The 22,038-nt window shown below is 37.3% G+C and overlaps 1 protein-coding gene across 8 annotated transcripts in view; it reads left to right on the forward strand.

Moving 5' to 3' along the window:
- Window positions 1-3,534: 3,534 nt before the first annotated feature.
- The window catches only part of KCNB2 (potassium voltage-gated channel subfamily B member 2), a 205,327-nt gene continuing 186,823 nt past the window's right edge, over window positions 3,535-22,038 (forward strand). For 5 of the 8 annotated variants that reach the window (XM_087961864.1, XM_087961865.1, XM_087961866.1 and 2 more), the window contains exon 1: window positions 20,612-21,450. The gene's annotated coding sequence lies outside the window, so the exon portion shown is untranslated. Of the gene's footprint in view, window positions 3,663-20,611; window positions 21,451-21,503; window positions 21,616-22,038 lie in introns of those variants that run through there. The other 3 variants (XM_087961867.1, XM_087961868.1, XM_087961863.1) reach the window with 3 other exon arrangements.

The raw sequence follows: 22,038 nt of genomic DNA on the forward strand, positions 1-22,038 counted from the left end.
GATGTACACTAACTGTCCAAATTAGAAATTAAGTCAAACATGAGAGGAGCAGCTGGAATTTAAGGTCAAATATATAGCCCACATAGCTCTGTCCCACTATCAGAGCAGAATAGCTGGATGACTTCAAGAAAAATAGCCAACAAATGCTTAGTAATCTGAATGTTGCCTGAGAAAAATATGTCACCATAGCTTCATGGCTTGTCTTGCTTGTGCAAGAATAATTTATTGCCCAGGTGCACCCATAGTAGCCACAATCTTGGTGCTTTATCAGAATATGCACAGAACTAGTGATTCCTGACACTTCCCAAATAATAAGGTGACAGTAGAACTTGAGACCATAAGGCACTACCCTAACAAAATTGTCTTAGAGTTATACAATAACAACAAAAAACATTAACCTAGTGCCAACAGTTTTTTAAATTATCCTTTCACAAATGTCATCAAAAGGCATGGTTATTTTTTCCCCATTAAAAACTGACCTTTTTAGAGTATTTATTCATTTGGAACACATTAGTCTGCAATTTGAATTACAGGATCAATAGAAAACAATAAAACATCGACATTTTAATCCTATCTTTGTTTCAATCACTTTGTTCAGAGTTGGCATTAGATCACTTCTGTTTGCATGTAGCGAGATAGCAATTTAGCATCTTTATCTGCTGTGTTTGCTCTTTTTTCTTCAAATGAAATTTGAATAAAAGAGAAAACTTTCAAGAGTGAATGCATTCTTTTTAAATATTCTAAATGAAAGAGAACTTTACTTTATGTGGCCTGTTTTTCATTATTTATTTTCATCCTCAGAAACCTTTATACCATTGTGCTAGGTCATTATCCTGGGCAGTCTGCCAATACAAACTGAAGTGAAACTCTCTTCACAAAATGAGTGAAACCCACAAAACAATAATGAAAGTTTACCTGAAACTCAAAAGCCAAATCTCCCTCTGTCTTTTTGTGTGAGATTTTCCAGAGAAAATTATATTCTACTTTGCTTTTACTTACAGCTAGAACATTGTGTTCTTCTCTGGATGAGTTCTTTTGTCCTCCTGTACCAGTTAATGCAATTTCCCATCTTACTGTTGAGAGGCACTACTTGGCTTGATATCAAATGGTTGTTTGAAAACTGCAAGTTGAATAAGATCAGGAGGCTAGCATAAGTCAAACCAATATAACAAGGCACACATATTTTACTATAATACCCTAAATGATGTTGAAAAATTTACATTTTTTAAATTTCCCCTCATGGCACAGGAAAGGGTTACTTGAGAGACCAGCTCTCCTTTATTTCATCTCTCCATCCCACAAGACCTCTACTAGCAAACCTAAGATAATGTAGATAAAATAAACTTTATTGACATTTTTTTATTGTGGGCAAACTGGCATACATTAAAAATGAAATTCTGTTGCCTGCTCTCAAAAGAAAGTATATGCTATCCATACCCATACATAATACACATATACACATGATTAATTATATATATGTTCTGCTTTGGGCACCACAAAGACTCCTCCTGGAAGGAAAACAGGAAAACAGGTTGTGAAGAGGATGTATAGTGTCCCAGACAACACTGCGGACCTGCTTATATACTATGTCCTGAATAGCAGAGATGTTATAGATTTCATCATCTAGGGAGCTACAGTTTGTGGGCCCCAGATGCTGGATTTTTTCCTGAAGTAGTACCCAGTTTATGGAATCTCTTGTCTGTGAGATGAGGATGACCTCATCACTTCTGAGCTTCTATCAGTCCCTTGAGATCTGGATGTGCAGCATGCCTGGGAGCCTCAAGGGATGGTTGACTTTATGAGTGGGCTCCATTAACATCCCTTTGTATATTATTTGTTTTGTTTTGGTTTTTTTTACAGTTTTTAATGTTTTTATAATGAATTATGATAGTATAAATGGACAGAGAGGGGGGAGAGAGAGAGGGAGAGAGAGAGAGAGAGAGAGAGAGAGAGAGAGCTGTCAACCAATGGAACAGCTTGCCCTCGGAAGTTATGGGAGCGTCATCACTTGAGACTTTTTGTCAGAAATGGTGTAGGATCTTTTGCTTAGGTGTGGGGTTGGACTAGATGTCTAACAAGGTCCCTTCCAACTCTGATTATCTGTATCTGTATCAGATCTATACTTGAAAAATTAAGTTGATCACTCTATAAGCAATAGCAATAGCACTTAGACTTACTGTATATACTCGAGTATAAGCCTAGTTTTTCAGCCCATTTTTTGTGCTGAAAAAATCCCCCTCGGCTTATACTCGAGTCAGATTCCCCTCTGAAAAAAAAAATGGTGTGGAGTCGTGGCCTCCGGCGGCAGCGACTCCCAACAGCCCCAGCCCGGGAAGGGAAAGGCAAAAGCGCTTTGCCTTTCCCTTCCCGAGGCGGCGGGACTGGGGCCGCGCCGGCGGTAGTGACTCCTGACTCAGGGGGCCTCCGAGGGAGGGGAAGAGAGTAACTCCTGCCTCCCGCTGTCATCATCATCTTCTTCTTTTGGGTTAGTGAATCAATTAAACCTTTCATGATAGTGAGATCGTTTCCCAAATTAATTATTTTTATTTTTGAAATTTACCAGTAGCTGCTGCATTTTCCACCCTCGGCTTATACTCGAGTCAATAAGTTTTCCCAGTTTTTTTGTGTAAAATTAGGTGCCTCGGCTTATATTCGGGTCGACTTATACTCGAGTATATACGGTATATGCCTCCTGTTAGTGCTTTTCTATGCTCTCAGCATGGTTTACGAAGTCAGCATATTGCCCCCAACAATCTGAGTCCTCATTTTACTGCCCTCAGAAGGGTGGAAGGCTGAATCAACCTTGAGTCAGTCAGGATGAAACTCCTGGCTCTGGCCTGAGTCAGCCTGCCGTACAGCATTCTAACCACAGGCCACCATGGCTCTTTTGAGAGCAAAGAGAACATGTTTTCTGTATCTCTTAACTGACATCTACGGATTTGGTGAGTTTTCCCAGGTAATCAACACTAGACCTGACCAGAAACTGATGCCATAGACTGTTTCTAGATATTGTCTCCTAATAGACTTGACTAATAAAGGTTGAAGACTGCCTGAGCTCACCCTCCCCTCATTTCATGCCATAAAAATATTCTTCTTTCCAAATGACAACAGGAATTTGTTGGATGGAAACTAGTAGCCAAATCAGAAACATTCTTAAATGCCCCAAGAAATGGAATACCACCATTTCAGTTATTTCTTTAATATTTCCTTTAACTCAAGAGTTTGGATTTATAAATGGTTTCCAAAATATTTTTTTAGTTTAATGTTGACAAAAATCAAGATATCCCTCTTCCCTAACCAAAAAGATCATTTCTAATGTAAGTCCTGCCCAGAGCCTCAAATTAAATGCATATTTCTGGACACGGTCATGTGGGTTACTGCCTGGACATTACTTTCTGCATGATGTAATTGCATATGAGCTGTTCTTTGGTGTATTTAGGATTGCAACTGAATAGCCTGATTCTATGGACTGGTTTAATTTAGCGTCTAAAAAAGTGATCCCTGTCAAAAGCGTAGTCACGTTCCAGTGCCAGCATACAGAGGCCAACTGTCTTAGCAGGGCAGTATGTAAAGAGAAATCAGATTATATGTTGATGTTTTATTCTTTCTCCTGCACAAATAATTTTCAATTTGCCACAGCTGTGTCAGATTTCTTCATGAAGGTAAGTAACTTTCTTTCTTAAAAATAAAAAAGCAGGCAGATCATTCCTTTAGTGAGAGGGTTTCATATATAATAATATTTTGGTGGATAAATCATTGCTTTTTTCATGGAAATCTTAACAAATCTCATTGATTTAAGATAACGTCCCATCAGTTGCTTTGGTAGAGATAAAACACTTCTCACAGTTTTCTTTTTGATTACACAGCCTCTTCTTGCCCTTTCCAAATGTTTTGTTCTGATGGAAAGCACATGTGTGTTATAACCAGAAAACTATTTGCAGTGGTGACAAGTACAAAAAGAAAGAGCAGGTGTAAATATAAGTCATACAGGAAAACATATATCTTGCTGGAGCAACACATTGAAGGCAGACACATATTATTCAGTACTATAACCAAATCAGAGAAAATATGCAAAAACTATCTGTCTCAATAAAGGTTACCCTAAATTATTAGATATTCAATTTGGCATACAATTAGGGATGGGGATGGTAACATTTATTTATGTCTATTTATGGAAATTTCATCCATAAATTTTTCAGTAAAGGTGGCTTTAAAAGTCTGTAAGATTATGGAGCTCAGGCTTCATTAAGGCAATTAGCAAGAAATTTCAGGCTTCTTCTTCCAACAGAATTTAAATGTTAGCTCCTTTTAGAACTGTTCCATGGAACTATCTGTGTTTTAACTCAGCACTAGGACACTAATCCAGATGCAGTTGCTATGGCAAATGAGTTTTTCTTCCAAAAGTTAGCACCTATTTAATTATTTTGCATTTTTTGTATGGCAAAGTTGGTGAGAGGATACATAAAATATTCATAAAGTTAACCCACTAATTTGAAGAGAAGCATTTTTGTAAAATATCTTATTTCCTGGCACATTCTTCCCGCCTCCCTTCCCTTGCATCCCATTCATTTCCTAGTTGCTTAGCAGTTTTACTTGAGTGTAAATCCCTTTGAACTCAGTGAAGTCAGCTTTTGTTTAGACATGAATCAGATTGTCTTCTCTGCCTTCAAAAGGAAAACAGGAATGAATCGCCTTTGAAATCTCTGATTCTCCTTTCACATCAAGTTTCCTTGGGTCTTCTCTTCTTACAGTAGTTTGTCATTTTCTCCCCAAAAGTGATGGACTAAAATAATCCATTTCAGTGCGAGCAAATCAGCCTTGAAATTATATTTTCCATTTTAATGAACATGGTTTAAAATGCTGGAAGAAAACTTAGCATCTTAGTTTTTATGATAGCAAAGAAATATTTGCAACAAATGAATTCTTCTCTGCAGAAATTGGCAGGAAAGGATTATGGTGATGCTGCGAGAGAATCTCTGCTTCCCATGGCCTTAGACATGAAGAGGACCCCATCAATGTATGACTCAATTTTTGAAATAATCTGGTAGATCAATTCTTTTTATTCAAGGCTATAAAATGAATCAGATAAAATATACAATAAACCAAAGACTTTAGCATTTTAGCTTTCATTTTACAAACTTGTTTATTAATCCTTTTACTTCACTGGACAAAAAAGAAAAGAATGGAAAAAAAATACAGTACTAGAGAAAAAGAAGGTGTGTGAATATTCTCGTTCTAATAGATTTCAGGATATAAACCCAGATTTCAGGATATAAAAAGAAAGCTCATTTGCATATTAACCTATATAAAGTTTGCATGTGAACTTGCCTACTACTTTTAGTTATTTGTGGGAATATTGAATACTAGATTGTGGGAATACTGAAAATGAATGGAAGGAGAATAAACATAAGTAACTGTGGTAGCTTATCTCAAAAATGGTAATTCAGTCCAAGTAGCAAGAAACTGAGAAAGCATTTCAAATCCTTCAGAGATTCCCTCTGAATGAACTCAATATAAATAAAAAGGAATCTGTTTTTTTTCTGACTAATAAGTTTTATTTAAATCAGTGTTGTTCAAATTTGGCTCCATTAAAATGTGGGGACATCAACTCCCAGCATTTCCCATCCAGCCAAAAAAATTAGCTGCATTCCTAATTGTCTTGGTGGTGCTGTTTTTTCTTTCTGATAAAAAAAGCTTGGTTTGTCTCATTGTTAAGTGTTTGCCAACAGCAATGTGCAGACTACAGGAGACTGAATCATCTTCAAATTACTATTCTACTGATTCTTATTATGGAGAGAAAGAAATTGTTCTTAAGGAAACTTGAAAAATATTTTATTGTTTTGGCCGGGCTTTTAAAGTCTTTTTCTCTGCCTTTGGAAATGCTGGTGAAGCTTACTTCATTGATCCAATGAATCACCTTGTTCTCCCAGGCAACTACTAACAATTGAGAAAAATCATGGGAAAGAAAAGTATCCTGAGAAAGTAACTATTACTATGTGTGGTGTAAATGCTAAACTAAGATTTTGCTATATTTATCAACTAACTCAGTCTTATGGAGTGGTACCCAACACAGGAGAGAAAAACAAAACAAGGACAGTACTTAATAATATAGTAATAAAAATAAATAATAATATAGTAATAAACAATTAAAATACAACAAATGTGTAATGTATGGAAGAGCATCTATATACCAATAAACAGGACCCAAAAGCTCATTGCAAAAGTGAGTTTTCACAATCTTCCTAATTCAAAATAAGGAAGGCATCCTTCAAGCTGCCAAGTTTAACATGTTCCACACTTCAGAGGCCACCACAGTGAAGACTTCCTACTTTACACCCAAGTACAAGAGAGGATTCTCAGCAGGCTTTCTTAAGCTGGCTGAAGTGGACAGGTGGAGCTAATTCTGGCAAATCAGTGCTTAATTAATTAAATTGTAATTAAATAGCATATTCTTGATTTGAAAATACAGTATAGTGTTAAAGAAAGCATAGTAATAGATATACATTAGCATGTACATAATGGGTATACAAGAAACAAGCATGTTTTAAAAGTAAGAAGGAGAGGGAGTAAAGGGAGAGATGTTTCATTTATTTCCAGTAATAAAGTTTCATAGTATATCAGTATATCTTCTGTGATTAGGAATGTGTGATCAAATATTTGAAATACCGTGTTTCTCATATAATAAGGCCGGGTCTTTTTTTTTTTTTTTTTGAGCCCCCAAAAAATGGCTAGGCCATCTTTTCAGGGGTGACTTAATTCTCCCCCCCTTGAATCTTCGGGTGGGCGGCGACGGCTTGGATGTTGACCTCGGCGTTGGTGGGGCACTTCGTATCGGGGTCAACTCAGGCAGCACCATATCTGGGTGTGCAACAAAAGTACTTCCTAACGGCAAGCCCCCCCCCCCGCCATTCCCCCCCCATTTCGCATGTTTTAATATAGGCCTTAATTTGGGGGGAGGGGCTTAATTTCATTTCATGCCTATAAAACATGCTGGGACTTCCTATTGGGGGAGGCCGTATTGTTGGAGAAACAGGGTATTTATACAAAAATACTAAGCATGAATTACAGTGAGAAATGTAAGAATGATAGTTGGGAAGAACAAGCATAGTGATATTTCCTCTTTTTTGTCAGTTTTAGATAAAAATAAAACTAATTATTGTTTTTGTATTATTTTTATTTATGTGATATTGATGCAGCAACTTTTGCAAGTTATCTTTGGGATTATTGTTTTGAAAAAAAATCTTGTTGAACCACATACTGATGTGAATCATAAATAAAAAATCATTACTAGATTTGAGTATGATGATTCTATTGGCCGAACTATAGTAATCTTAATTCTAACTAACTGCTACACAGGTAACTTCAAAGTTCCTACTTTCCATTTCCTTCTATGCTTTACAGAAATTAAACAGATAGTGAGCCTGGATAGGAGACAGTTGTTAGAATAAGTGTTAGGATGACAAGTTGAATGAAGGATTATTTCCAGTAGAGCAGAAATTATGGCAATTCCTCTTATAGCAGTATCTTTATAGTGATGAACCCAGAGCTACAAGTGAACTCCAAACTACTATCTCTGTCCACCAAAGTCCCTCCTGTTGCCCTGTCAAATCTAATTTCCTGTTTTCAGGTGGGAAAAACTTTGAAATCTTAAGCCAAAGACTAAAACAGAGAATTTTTAAAACAGGAAACTTTCTACAGAAGAAAGCCTTATCCTGACTACTGTGTGTGTACAATGCAGCTATCCTCACTGCCAACTGAAATTTCAGCCATGGATCAAAAAGGAGATTAACGATGGATCCTAATTCTTCATTAGCTGCTAACATGGTGAAGTCATGATATCATGAGTCATTCTTTCCCAAGATAATCCTGAAATTTCTTTTTTATCCCCAGCTTTGCCTCTGTCCCTTAGTTGCATTGAAGGTCCATCCTTTGTCTATGTATCTCTGCTTCCAGATTTGTTAGCAATTATATTGACATGAGCCTAGAAACTATCATTTTCTACACTAAACAACCATTTTTTTAAAAAAAAAATTAAGCTGCTGCTCCATTTCAAAACCAACAGAGGGAGCAGCGAAGGGATAAGTACCCAGCCATGCACTGAAAACTGCAGATGTTCTTTTCTAGTTCACGAACTTTCTTAGGATACATCCAGATATATGACATCTCCAGAAAGGACTGCAAAAAGGAGTGGAATTATTTCTACTATCTGTTTATTTTGATTACCTACTGAAATAACATGGGCAGTTTAGGGTAATTGTAGAAGTAAAAAAAACTGTGGCTCAGATTTGTAAGGGGATTGGGATCACACAACAAGATAGCTTAGTGTTTTTCAAGGTTAGCAACTTTAAAATGTGGACATCAACTGGATGGTTGCTGGGGAATTCTGGGATATGAACTCCACATATCTTAAAAGTTGTCATGTTTGAAAAACACTGATTTAGTTACTGAAGTTGGAAAAACGTTGCAGTAGAATTTTTGATTCTACTAAAGAGTTAGTTGTGTGATCTTTACTTGTGCGACTGTAACTACAGTAATTAATATTATTTGCAAAAGTGAACAATTTGGGAACCATTTTAAAATCAAAATTTTTGCACATTCCTGGGGATTATTCTTTTTGAAAAACTGTATTGCATGTATAAATGTATCATTCACACATTAATGGGATGGAAGAGGTGGGAAGAGTAAGAGAATTATAAGAAATGTTTAATAACAGAATAACAGAATCAAAAGGTACTGTGGAGGTGTTCTAGTCCAACGCTCTGCTCAAGCAGGAAGTGTCTATACCATTCCGGCAAGTGGCTGTCCAATCTCTTTTTAAAAACCTCCAATGATGGAATATCCACAACTTCTAAAGGCAACCCATTCCACTAATTAATTTTGGGGAAATTCCTTCTTAGTTTTAGGTTAGATCTTTCTTAGATAAGTTTCTGTTCTTAATTCTTGTCTTGCCATCAGATTGCTTGGAGAATAGCTTGATCCCTCACCCTTCTTTATGACAGCCCCTCAAATATTGGAAGACTATTACCATGTCATCCTTAGTCCTTCTCTTTGTTAGAGTAGAAGTACTTAGTTCCTGTAACCATTCATCATATGTTTTAGCCTCTAGCTCTCTAATCATCTTTGTTGCTCTTCTCTGCATTCTTTCTAGTGTCTCGATATCTTGTTTGTATCACAGTGATAAAAATTGGAATGCAGTATATTCCAAGTGTGGTTTTACTAAAGCAGTACACAGTCATACTAATACTTCACATGATCTTGATAATATTCCTCTGTTGATGAAGCCTAGGGTTGCACTGGCTTTTTTGACAGCTGCAGCACACTTCTGGCTTATATCTGAGCAGGTGTCTATTAGAACTCCTAGATTCCTCTCAGAGTCCCTGCTGTTGAGCCAGGTATCACCTATTCTGTACCTGTACACTTGGTTTTACTTGCCTAAGTGTAAAATCTTACTTTCTCACCTTTGAATTTCATTTTGTTAGATAGAGGCCAGTGTTCAAGTCTGTCAAGATCCTTCTGACCTAAAGTGTTGACTATTCCTCCTAAATTGGTGTTGTCTGCAAATTTGATGAGTTCTCCTTCCATCCTCTCATCTTAATCATTTATGAAGATGTTGAAGAGTACTGGGCCTAAAACAGAGCCTTGAGATACCCCACTGCATAATTCTCTTTATGGACATGTAGATCAAGGAATATTAGTGTAGTTTCCAGCCAGTTATGAATCCATCTGGTGATGATCCTGTGTATCCCACATTTTTTTAATCTTATGTTTAGGCTTGTTTGATTCAGAAAGGGAAATCATACAATATATTACAAAATTATATTTTTTAAAATAGTAGCTGGACTTGAATCTTTTGCTATTATTTTATTATTGGAGATAATTCATTAAGCGATAGTGAATCCCAAAGGAAGAAGTTTATTTATATAAAAAACCAAGAACACTTTCTTAGAATGTGTCACTTTGAACAGAAGGGGATGATCTTGATACCAGGATTAATCAGGTTACTCAAATGGATAAAATCTGGTTGTTCTGTAAAACAGAAGTAGAAGATAATATATGATAGCATACAGTTTGGGGGGATCTATTTTAGAAATGTTTGGAGTTATAAAAGGCAAGGTTTTCCAGGAGTAGAAGAATGTTTACAAACTTTAGATCTGCAGAAAATCGAAATATGCTTTTTATTCAAGTCTACTGGTTAACAAGAACAAAACGTTCAGATTAAAGTAGACACACTGTTCTGAGGTTAGTAATGAAAAGAAAGGAAATTATTTCCTGGAGTACATTATGCTCAATTGAAGCAGATCATCACAAGAGCTCTGTGTTAGTATTTTAATATATTAATTAATTCTCAGAGATTCAGAGAGAAGGCATTCAGTAACCTTCCCTCCTTCATTTCTACAATTACTAGAATAAGTTAGAGATACAAAAAGGAAAGAAGTTGGTGTAGTCAAGTAGTAAATATTGGCAACCAGGATGTTTCTTCCAGAATTGGGAGAAATGTTCCAGATTGTGGTTTATTTTGTTATTATTATTTTTGTTGTTTTGAAATAATGACTTGTGAGCCAGAACAAGTAGGTTAATAACCACACCTAACGAGGACTCAAGGCCCAATTCTGATGATGTTATTGGCTGAAGGATTAGGATTTTTAGCATCTTAACTGTGCTTACAATTTATGTAGCCTGTATTAAATGGACTTTAATATAAACAGAAGTGAGTTGGGCAGTATAGAAATTTGAATAATAAATAAAATAAATGGCACCCCCAAAGAGAAAGAAACATGCTGATTAGGAATAATATTTTTGAAAACAGGGTGAATGGGTTGTGTGCAAATGTGTACATAAAATACTAACATCTGAAGGAAGCCTGGTTTAAAAGTCCAAGGCTTAATATGATTTTTTTGCTGCTTATATAATCATTGCTATAGATTTACTAAATGTTTTCTTATTTCTATGATCTCTTCCAGTGTTGTCTTTTTAATCATTTTTCTTTCCTTAATTTTCTTTCATGCTTTTTTTGGTCCTTTTTCTTAATCTTCCCATGGTACCTAATACATCAACCTCACACTGACTGTCCTGAAAAACATATGGTATATTTTTGATTGAATTAAAAATCATTAATGTGAGTTTTCTGCCTAGATCATATCTCATTTTTTTTTTAGATTTAGGATGTTACATGTGGAATATAGTTTTGTATTGGACAAAACAATAATTTTCTTAAAGAGGCTGCCTTTCCTTTATCGTTGGTGAAAGTTAAATGCTCATAATAAGGAGAAGGAAGAATAAGGAGAGATATCTACAAACAGTTTGGAGGGCAGCAGAGATAAATGTGGTTGGCAATCATGGATTGGCTATCCTACTCATCAACAAATACTTCAGCATTTTTCATTCACTAAAGAAGATGGAATACTATATTGTAGAATAGAATAGAATTCTTCATTGGCCAAGTGTGATTGGACACACAAGGAATTTGTCTTGGTGCAAATACTCTCTGTATACATAAAAGAAAAGATACATTCATCAAGAGTCAAGAACCATAGATACAACACAATAATAGTCATAGGTACAACAAGCAATCAAGTCATACTAGGAAACAGTCAATATAAATCGTAAGAATACAAGTGACAAAGTTACAGTCATACAGTCACAAGTGGGAGGAGATGGGTGATAAGGAGTGATAAGATTAACAGTAATAGTAGTGCAGACTTTGTAATAGTTGAACAGTGTTGAGGGAATTACTTGTTTAGCAGAGTGATGGCTTTCAGGAAAAAACTGTTCTTGTGTCTATAGTTGTTCTGGTGTGCAGTGCTCTATAGTGTCATTTTGAGGGAAGGAGTTGAAACAGTTTATGTCCGGGATGTGAGGAGTAATATGGCAACAACAAGCTAATACAAAATTTGATCCGGTTTACCCAGAACAGCAAAGCTAGTAGATGGACATTAGGGAGTTATCACTTTATATTCATCAGACCACAACCCAGCAAGACTGTGTAAATATAACCTATGCAGTACAGGAGTTTTATATATATGGAAAACTCTGCAATCCTGGAGCAATTTTCTTTGTGAAATTGTTCAAAAGACTACCTGCTTGGAACTGTGATATCTAGAATAAACATAGTAGAGACTGAAATTTATCTTGCTCATGAAAATATGGTAAATTAAAACAGAATGGCTGAATATATACATCAATTGGAATCATACATATATGCTTCAAATATGGGTGAAAGTACAGTCTAGATTTTTACCTCCATGTAACATTTAATAGGATGTCACTTTTTCTATAGTACATAATTTCTTTACAAGAATACAACTCTCCCCTGCAAAGTCTATGGTTATGGTTATGGTTATGGTTATGTAATATTAAGAAGAAAGATTTCTCTTGACTTTAACAACACCAAGTGGGATCTACTGAACTCATGAGAACCACAGATTGAAGATACAAGTAGTGTTTTTATATAAAAGGTTCTTTGAATGCAGTTATCAGAAGGTGATAATGTAATACATTAACATTGAATGTTTTATGAGGCCAGTTAAGTGTTACTTTAAAAACAGCTAAGATTGATTTTTTTAATATGTAGTTGGAATTTGATTTTTATTGGTAATCCCCACCACATTTTCCATTAGATAAGGTGACTTAATCATCCACCATTCTTGGCATGATTTTGATGTTTAGAGGAAAAAAATAAGTTATATTGGGAATTCCCAGAGCAAAATTCATGACCTCAAGAGCTGTCCCATAAGAGAAGCCAAAAATATTAGCCTTTTTAGAGCTGGGGAGTTAAACCATCCATATCACACTTAAAATCCTGAACCTCCCTCATAAAATGGCTTTTGGTTCTGTCTGCTTTTGAAGAGCAGCTCTTGACATGTTGTATTTAGCCTGGTGTGGTTCACTCCTCCATGGAATGGAGTTGCACAATGATTGGTGGCTGGGAAAAGAAGAAGAAAAACCATTCCTGCCTGAGGAGTGGAGGAAGGAGTATAAGAGCAATAAAATTAGATTGCCAATTGTTGGAAGAATGGAAATACAAATACTACTTTATGTAGGCTGGAACAGAACTGAAAGTGTTTGATTCATTATGTGCTATACAACATACAAAATACTGATAATTATGCATGAAAACCTAGGTAGCATTACCTATGAGAATCTAGGAGGTGCTCTGTTTAGCAAGATCACCGCACAATCATCAAGAAGCTGCCCTAAGGATCCTCAACCTTTAAGTGACCTGTATAAGAAAAGACCAGCCCAACACCTTCTCAGCTGGTCTCCCATCCCCATCATCCCAGTCAATTGCATTGTATTTTCACTTGCAATTATTTGTATTCTTTGTAAACTGCTTTGGAGGATTGTGATACTGAAGTTTATGATATAAATAATTATGAATAAATATATTTTCCATTCTGTTTCTTTTTGTATTTATTTAGGGAACAGGTTTTCACTCCCATAGTTGTGTAGATAGATTATGCATGGATGATTCCCTAAAAAGCATTTGTACTTAAATCATACACAAACCATATCATTGAAAAATAAACTTTAGTTTTATTTAAAATCAAAACTTAAATTCAAATTTATTTTTAATTTTAACTGGGTTAGAATGTGAGATCTAGATTCCAGTTCCCAATCCTCTGAGGAAATTTATTCTGAAAATTTGGGCCACTCTTCCTCTTTTATCCAAGTCTACCTCTCATTTAAGCCACTAGCAACTTGCTCTTGAAAGAAGAGAGTCATAAATTAAACAAATAATAAATAATATTAGGGAAGGGGGGCTAAGATGTTGAGTACAATATTTTATTTGGCCCTTTCTTTGCATTTCTCAATTATATAGTTTAATCCTGCATATATGTGCAACTGTTGGCAAGCAATAATCAATAATCATATCGGTGTTCTTTATGTCCAGTTGCTGAAATAAAATTCATAATCGAAACAGAGATGAGAGCTAAGGACTAAGTGTTAAAGTAAACACTAAAAGCAATCACTCTATAATGCATTTCAGGAATGAGCAATTGACTAATGCAAAGTTTCTATCAAGCTTATTTACTTATGCATGTATGGTATTTTAACGTTATGTCACCATTACATGCCACAAATAATTATGATTGTACATGGTCTATAAACCCTGAACCATAAATATGCAGGGCCCATTCCTTAGGAAACTGGAGTTTGAAAGGTGCTTATTAGAACAACTTTTAGGTACCTATTCAAAATTCATTTCTTTCTCCAGACCTTCCTGACACAAATGCTAGAAGAATGCTTCTTTGTTTTCTTTCCTCCCACCTTTTATTTATTGATGGATTTTTTTATAAAACTTTTTAAATATTAAAACCATATAAAATAACATACAATATAACATGCTTATCAAATGTTTGTTGTTTTCTGTTGTCTTCATGTATAATTATATTTTTACTAATCCTTTGAGATGCTTCTGCATAGTAAATACATAAGTATATTAATAAATGAATAATAAAGCCTAGCAAGTTAGCCAAAAATTGCCTACTCCAGGTGTGATGGGATGGGTCTGATGGTGTGCATTTTCTGCAATAATTCTGTCCCACTGAAATAACCTGCCTGCTAAGGCAAAGATGCTCTTGCTCTGCTAACTGTGTGTCTCTTCCAGGAGGCCTTCAGGGACTGTCTGTTGGAGCCACTGGTACACATTTTGATGTCTGTGTTTAATGATAGTTATTTTATGTATTATTATCTGAAAATCACCTATAGCCCAAATTAGGAATGAGTCAGTTGCAATAAATATTGCACCAACAGCAGTTAAGGTAATACATTCTTAATATCAATTATATCAAAATAGTCAAAGGCATATTAAATATTAGCAGAATCAGATATACAGCCTTGTGGCTGTGATCCTCTGGTCTGATTTTCATGGTTAGCTGATTCCAAAATGGAGAGGTTGCAAGCATAGAAAGACCAAGAAGATGATCTGAAGGATCTAAACCAACTCAACTTTCTCATACCTAAAGAGGTCTAGACAAGCTGTTCATCTAATCTTCATACATTTCCATCTGTATCCCAAAGATGCTTTTCAAAAGACAACTGGAGTTTGTTTTTCCTTTAAGTCATTTTGCTTCTCATCCAAGAAGCATCTTGGATGAGAAGTGAAACATCTTCAAGGAAAAACAAAGAAAATCCAGTTGCCTTTTGAAAAACCACATTTAGGATAACTATGATCTGGATGACTGAGAATCTCCATAGACATTTCCATCTATTATGTATAATGAGAAGGCCCTCATCCCTTGGGAAAGAAATCAAAATTTCCACAGACTAGCCCTTATGTTTTCATACATTTAGTTTAGCCTTTCCAGTCTTCACTTATGTTGGATTGTAATTCTATCAACCTTAGTCAATATTATTAACAATCTGTGCTGAACTCTTGTTCCCAGTTAATAGTGCCCAGAATAGATATTGACCATGGTGGTGAAGGATGCTAGAACAATCATTACATGCTGCCATGGAATGACAAGGATTATAGTGATCTAGAGGTCACCAGGCTGGGGAAGACAGCTTTTGTCTGAAGTCAAAAAAGAAGCATATGTAATTGGTGTGACACATTTAAAATCTAATTACTGAGCTATAGCATAGCATTTTGCTCTTATGATCAACTTGTCTATCAACTTTGGCTCATCTCTCATAATTCTTCATCATAATTAAGATGCAGTTCATGTTGAAAAATCATTAAGCCTTGGCTTCTGGGCAAAACTAGCCATCCTCATCTATTGAGAAACAAATCACTAGTAAGCCAGAATTACCATTCCTGATCTAGGGATGGAAGAGAAATTCATTTACCTCACATCTGAATGTGAACTTTACTTAATTTGAACTTTCTAAACTAACACACAAAGTAAAATGCTGTTATTCAGTACACTTTTTCAGAATTTTATGATACAACAGTACTTCTGTTTTTTAAATTAAATATATACCGTACATAAACATGTACATGACAAAACATCCAGAGAAATATTAATGCACATGAAATTAATATAGGAAAAGGATTTTAGGAATTAGGAAACTGCATAAATACAAAATTGGGAAAATATGTCCATACATTTCAATATTGATGCAGATTTTAGCTAAATATACATATTGCAAAAATATTTTAAAATGTGGTTTTTCATTTAAATTGAACTGATCATAATTGTTTCAATGCAGGGATTGGCAAGTTTATCAGTCAGTATTTTTCAGTTTCTTGAATTCCTAATTAAAGTTTTGTTTTGGAACGTCATTGTTTCTGTTTCTAGATATGCATGAAATATTTCTGCTAAAATATATTTTATGAATATTTCCTAGTATGCATGCTTTTCACACATAATTTTAATTCATTTCTGCATTTTTCTAAAGTAATATACTTACATATGTACACTATTTTTAGTATGGATATACAAAACAATTATTTATATAATTTATTATAGCAAATCGCTTTACAAAATTAATCAGCATACAAAGGTGTTCTATATACAGTAATGTGTTTATCGGCTTGTAAATTAGATGATTTCATAAAAATTTTCTTTAGAGAATCTTCTGAAAGAAAAAGAAACCTAATTAATTTACAGTTCCATGTTCAAAGATGCCCACATCTGAACAAATTAGCTTAGCAGTTGCTTTTTATCATATTATTGGCATTTCCTATATACTTCAAAGGATTTTTGTCTACTTACAATCTCTAATTCATGCAAAAGTTTTTGCCCTTGCAGCATATTGCCCTTTTTATCCTGTTCTGGCTAAAAAAACTGAAAACTTCATAGTCTTCTCCTAGAACAGAACAAAGAACACAGGAATCAATTTCATTTTCTAAAAACAGTCCAAACCCTGAATATTGTGGTTCTTCTGAAAACAGCATCGTGTCCATGATATGCCCTTCCTGGAAGGAAAGAGTATTTTCAGTGAGCTCTTCTTCTTGATAATCTTGTCTTATGAGCTTCCATTAATAGAACTGAGAATAGAAAAATCCCGAAAACCACACAGATGGTCTGGTTGAAGTAATTTATTTACTATTAGCACATTGACTTTATACCTGTGACACTGTGTGCGCAAATGCAAATGAGCACTGCATCTAATTTGGCCTGTGGATTAACAGCGTTCCTCAGCCTTGTGGCGTCCAGATGCATTGGATGGCTAGTGTAAACATGAACAGCTGGAGAGTTTACCTAACACATGGAGATGAGGGCATCCATTTGGTGAAGGCTAATCTAATCACAGAAAGGAGAAAAAAGCTCCTTCCCAGTTGCAGAAATATAATTGGGATGGGTAGAAAGTGTCCTATTAACACCGTCCTGGCCCAGCCTGGCAAATAGACCAAAGCATTTGTAAGGGAACTCAAGTGTTTTTACTTATTCCCCCCCGCCCTCAAAAGTAGCTATAAAAATTGTCTGGGACTCTTTGAACAATGTCTTTGTTCATTTCCAATGTTTATGAACCGATGTATCAGCTGAGGATTTCTATAGGCAACATTGCACTAGTAGGCTACTCACTGTCTCCCAGGGATGAAGACACGTCCTTCATTCTGAAAAGGTCCTACCCTGTTTCTCCAACAATACGGCCTCCCCCAATAGGAAGTCCCAGCATGTTTTATAGGCATGAAATGAAATTAAGCCCCTCCCCCCAAATTAAGGCCTATATTAAAACATGCAAAATGGGGGGGAATGGTGGGGGGGGCTTGCCGTTAGGAAGTACTTTTGTTGCACAGCCGGATATGGTGCTGCCTGCGTTGACCCTGATACGAAGTGCCCACCAATGCCGAGGTCAACATCCAAGCCGTCGCTACCCGCCCGAAGATGCAAGGGGGGGGGATTAAGTCACCCCCGAAAAGACGGCCTAGCCATTTTTGGGGGGCTCAAAAAAAAATAAGACCCGGCCTTATTATATGAGAAACACGGTAGTATGGATATATATAGTTGTATGAGAGTTGCCCGTGTTTCTTATCCTACAGTAGTGTGGCTGACATTCCTTAAATCTTCCTAGAGGAAACAATCCTCCAGATACTGTTGAATTAAAACTTTTGGAATCCCTTAACAGTGGTGATGATTCTTTTATTTCAGTCTTCCAACCTTGCAACCTTTATCTATCTCCTATTCGATTCCATTAATTCTATTCTGACTGAGACAAATGGCTTTGTTTTCTTCATAGGTATCCATTTATTAACTTGGTGGGGAGAGAAATTAGCTATGAAGTGTTTTAATGAAATAAGACATATATCTTTTGTATAATATTAGTGATAGAGATGAAGATGGAAGTCATGGAGGATTTATTCAGTAATCCAAAACTGAAAAATATGAAGGACCATAAAACAAGAATAGCCAAAAATGGCAGCTTTATAATACCCATTTTAAAGGAACTAGTGAAGAAATAATAAAAGTAAGAGAGTATGAAAATTCATTCATTTGGTCAACTTCTAGGTCAACCAACCCCGAAGTTTCTGGATGGCCTAGAAATTAAATAACATCTACAAACAATGAAGTTAAAGAAAAAGCCAATCATTATTTTCCCACCCACATAGTGCCTAACCCAAGGGGAATAGCCATGTTTTTAATGCTGTTCTAAATATTAATAAGGTGGGAGAGTCATTCTGAATGCTGTTCCAGAAGGCAGGTGATAGATATGACTTTTCTTCAGGGTCCTGCTACCGTAGATTGCTTGACTGATGGGACTAGGAGAGAGGTAACTGTTTCAGATCTTATAGTAAGGGTAGAAAGCATAAGAGTTAACAGGTTCTCAAATAACTATTGTAGACCCCATGTCATATAGTTAAAGATGATAACTAGCAAACATACATGTAGTACCACTATATAAAAAACTGATTAAAAAGGCAAGTGAATAAGGTTGAAGTTATAGCACAAATAAGGTTTTTGCGGTTGTGCTAACTTAAGGGAAGAGATGGGCCAATCATTTTGAAGGTGTTTGGATGAAAATGTTCTTCCTAGTTAATAGTCTTTCCATAGTCATGGAAATAAATATCCTTATATATGTGTTTGTGGAGTGCATCCAGCATGTCTAGTGAATTATTCTGCAAGCACAGTAAGATTAACATCTTATTAAGAAAGAAGCCATAGGAAAATCAATTTGGACTTATGCCTAAAATGGTACAATTAGATCAAGTTATAAGTGATGGATTGAGTGTGTTTTCCCATACCAACCCTCAGGGGCAAAACATTTTTTTTTTTACCCAATTAGTTTTTTGGCACAACTCGCACTATGAAGCTAAAGAAGCAAATGCCAGTTTGGCATAATGATTAAACCATCATTCTAAAAAACTGGAAAACCATATTCTAATACAGGGGTGTCAAACTCAAGGCCTGGGGGCCATATCCGGCCTGGAGGATGCTTAAATTGGCCCATGGGGCAGCCGTGGAAACAGCAAAGGACCGCCCCACAGTGGCCACGGGTGGTCCTCCTGAGCTCCGTTTTCGCTGGCAGAGGCTTGCAGGAGGCTGTTGCAACCAAAAACAGAGCTGAGGAGCCCATTTTCGCTGGCAGAGCACTCAGGCCACCACAAGCACCCCAATACGAGTGAGGTCAAGCTGGCTATGCCCCCTGGCCACGCCCACCTCATCCTGCCTGCCCAGGTCAAGCACAACCCTGTTCTAATCCCATTTAGGCTCAAAGCCATCTCCCTGACCTTGGGCCAGTTAACTCTAGGAAGAAAGCCACTTCTGAAAATCTTGTCAAGAAAACTGCAGAGCCTAATCCAGACAGCTGCCAGGAGTCAACGCTGTCTTGAAGGCAACTCCCACCACCACCACCAAACACAACAAATCCACACAATACAAAATGAAAGGAGTATACAATTCCCAACACCTTTTTTAATAGGTTAGAAGTTATCATTTCTCTCCATGATTTCTGAAAATTGATAGCAATGATTTCTATAAATTTGAGGAGAAAATACATAAGCCCTAAAATAAGTCTTCCATAAATTTAAATAACAAAGAAGCCCAAGTCAATTCCCAGAAAGAATTTAAACATCACAACCCCAACAATTATGTTAAATGTATAGTAATATCCACTTGGCACCATTATTTCCCTCAAAGAGCCAGTTTTGTCTGGTAATTAAGGCACCAAGCAGAAAGCAAGAAATGATAAATTCTAGTTCTGTCTTAGGCATGGAAGCAGGCTGGGTGACTTTGGGCCAGTCATTCATTCTTAGCCCAACTTACCTCACACAGTTTTGGGAGGTGGGGAAAGAGAAGGAAGGAAGGATAGGATACCAATGAAAATGCAAGGATAATGAAAACAACTCTGCATGTACTTAAAAATTACTCTCAAACTTTGACATTCCCTTGGCAAAAAAAATCATGATTGTTTTAATTGTAGTTGTCAACAGATAATTCTATTCTTAAGGGCAACTTTAAATTTTTTTTACATTTTTCACACATAGCAAAAAAAAAAAAAAAAAAGAATGTAAGATATTTCTGGCAGCTATGTGGAAAGAAATAGTGACAATATAAACTCTGCTGCACAGCAGATATAAACACACCCACCAGAAATGAAAGCAGAAACAAAGCCAGCCACTACTGGCTGAATGCATGGAGGCCTGTTGATGACCGAATGGTGAGAGAAAGAGGGCTTACACATATCCCAGCACTCCCCCCACCACCCCAAATGTAATACTTCACCTGGAATACTAGCTGGAATTAAAAACTTGGCAGGTGGATGGCTGGTAGTGCAAAGACCAACCTAGCTTAACCTGAGTCAATTACACCTGCAGGGTGGGGGGGGACTATGAACCCTTTGTTGGTGAAAGTCCAGGAAGCCCGCGCCTAAGTGGTTCTAATGTATGTCTGACTTTTGGCCTTTGCACCCGTGTCCCTGAGGAGAAGGCGGTCATATGGGCAAATATTGTGCGTGTCCGTCCCCTTGTAGCGCTGGGTAGAAAACAGCTGCTTGCTCGGTTTACGCGGCGCATCCACTTGCTGATGAACACCCGAACGCGCACATAGAGACTCGCAGGCAGTGGCCACCACCAGCAGCAGCAGCAGCAGCAGCACCCAAATCCCATTGCAAACAAAGGGAGATGACGGCGGGGCTGCTGGAGAGCTTTCTCGCCTCCTTCGTTTTGCAAGCGGCGACCGCCCGCAGCCTTCCCCTCTCCCTCCCCATAGCTGTCCTCCTCCATCCCGCAGGCGGTGGTAATTCGGGAGCCGGGATTCAGAGCAAGGCGAGAGGGACGTCGCCCGCGAAGGAGAAGAAGTGAGCAAGGCGAAATATTCTCATTTTCTCTCTGTCTCTCTCTCTCTATCTCTCTCACTCACACACACACACATGCGCGCGCGCAGGGACTCTCACAACCAAAACAAACCTCGCCCGCCTTCACCTCGGCGGATACTCAACAGATCATTTGCAAAAAGAATCCGAGAGCAGGAGCAGCAACCGGCGGGGAGGCGGCGGGGGGATTCCGGGCGTCTTTTGTGCTTTCCCCCGCCGGTGTTTATGCTGAACGCGGTCTCGCCGAGTAAGGTAAGCGAGAGAGAGGGAAGGAAAGGGGGGGACAGAGGATTTCTGCCTTTTGGCAGAGTCTAGAAAGAAAGAAGGCGATGCATGAATCATCTCTGCTTCTTCCTACCCGTTGGATAGTTGACATATGGCTCCAAGTAGCAGCTAAGTGCGGGGAGATGTCTTCAGGTATGGTTTAGGAGCAGGGAGTGTGAGGTTTTTTTCCCCTCTTTTTCTGTCCCTCCCCCTCCTCATTTAATGCCCAGAAAAAGTGTTTTGTTTTGCTTTTTGGGGGGTGGGGGGGGAGGCGGAGAGAGAGTCAGTTCCCATGCCCAGAGAGCTGGTTTGACAGATATCACCTGCCTCTCTGAATGACTGCCGCGGTTGGATTGGGTGATTTCCTGTGTAAGGTGGACCCCTAACAAACGGTGACATGCATAGTGTGGAGGACCTGCTTCCCAACCTGTCAAAAATGGGGAAAATAAGCCCTCGTGGCCATTGAGGATGACATTAAACGTGCTACCTTTTCTTCATCCTGTCGCGGATGTTTCAGGGAGCAGGAAGAGGGGGGTGGAAATATCTCTCTTCTCTTCTTAAGCCAAGGTATGTTAA

This window comes from Notechis scutatus, chromosome 3 (assembly GCF_049901735.1).
Source record: "Notechis scutatus isolate UNSWTSFEM ecotype Mainland chromosome 3, rNotScu1.2, whole genome shotgun sequence".
Lineage (NCBI taxonomy): Eukaryota > Metazoa > Chordata > Lepidosauria > Squamata > Elapidae > Notechis > Notechis scutatus.